The sequence below is a fragment of the Alligator mississippiensis genome, chromosome 6 (assembly GCF_030867095.1).
Source record: "Alligator mississippiensis isolate rAllMis1 chromosome 6, rAllMis1, whole genome shotgun sequence".
In the NCBI taxonomy this organism is placed as follows: domain Eukaryota; kingdom Metazoa; phylum Chordata; order Crocodylia; family Alligatoridae; genus Alligator; species Alligator mississippiensis.
The window spans coordinates 8,714,898-8,716,432 of record NC_081829.1 but is presented as its reverse complement, the minus strand read 5'-3'; positions in this window follow the sequence as shown (position 1 = coordinate 8,716,432).

Genomic DNA, 1,535 nt, shown 5'->3' with positions numbered 1-1,535 from the left:
AGAACTAGCCTTGTGTTATGCCGTTAAGCATTTCATGCACTTTTCCAATATGTCTCTACATGAAGCTTGCACAGTAGTCTTCAAAATGCAATTTCCATGACGCGCGAGGTGAGAGAAAAGAATCAGCCCCTGCCCTGCCTCCAACCAGCTCTGCAGGATGGGCAAATGCAAGAGCTATGGATATGTAGAGCTGCGAATGGCCCTACTGTTGTGAAAAATGCTCATATGGATGGATTCCTTGGCTCTGCCTCGCTTCTAAGGAAAGTCCTTATTAATATTTTCTGGGATTACCTTGATTTTGGAGGCTTCGTTTCTGTTGGTTGTGTGCAAATCTGAGTAGGTGGTTAAGCAAGGCAAATCCTAGGTGGTTAAGCAAGGAGTCTTGTCTCATGCACCATCCACTGCAAAAAAATGTCTGCTAAGTTTTATCTGCAGTCTGAGCATGATGTAGCATTAACTAGAAAATGGCTTCTCAGATCCTAGTCTTTTTTGTTTGTCCCGGGGGGTGGCAGGGGCGGAGGGAAATCTTTACAATGAGATGGGCCCAGGATCGCCAAATAAAGAAGGAACCTCAGCCTGTGCTTTTGTACCTTTAGAGGACGACTGCACTTCAGCACGGCACAGGTTATCAGAGACCAATATTTGAAGGTGGCACAAGGAGATCGCAGCACCTGCACGCCCAAGTGGAAATTGGTATTATGTCTGTGTAGAGTCCTCAATACAGGACTGAGATATAGGCTGAGCACATGAAGCAGCCTTTTTTTTTTTAGGTTGCTATTGCCACATGTCTCTTCCCGGCCTACCCAACGTAACCCTAGACACGGCAGGAACGGTGCCCACGTTAGCTCACGTTCTTCTTCCGATGTGCCACCACGAGGGCACCTGGACACGTGCTCGCCCGTAGCCTGCTCGGCGCACACGTGCCGACGGTAGGGTTGCCGGCTCCGAATCTGTTCCAGGAGGTTTCATCCCACGATGGAACAACCCCAGCCCCCCCGGAGTCCACCGGGATCGGCATCTCGGTGACTATTGAAAGCAACACGGGGATTTTAATCGGCTATTTTACGAAAAATCAGTGAATAGGACAAATGCACGGGATTCATGTATGGACGTGCGTAAAACATAACGGCGTCGTCTGATCGCGTGTCTCTTTCCCTTGGCAGCCTAATGACATCGTACGTCATGTACAGTGCAATGAGTGATGTCATATTGCGGAGGGGGGGCAAAAAATCTCCTGGAATAGCTTCAGATTTGACAACTCTATGGGCAAGGGAGAGATGTCCCCATGGGCTAACTCAGCACCAGGCGAGGGCTGCACCCCGCGGCGGGTTGCGACACCCCTGGGCCGGGTAAGGGCGGGGAAGGCGGGAAAACCCTGGAAGCAAATGGCAGCGCGGCGAGGACGGGGTTAAGGGGCCGGGCGGAGCCCCGGGGCGCGGCTAGCAGTCACGTGACCCCGGTCTAGGCCAGGCACTGAGTGCTCTCTCGCGAGAACTCGGCGCTGACGTCATCTCCGTGCGCCGGGCGTGCGTGCG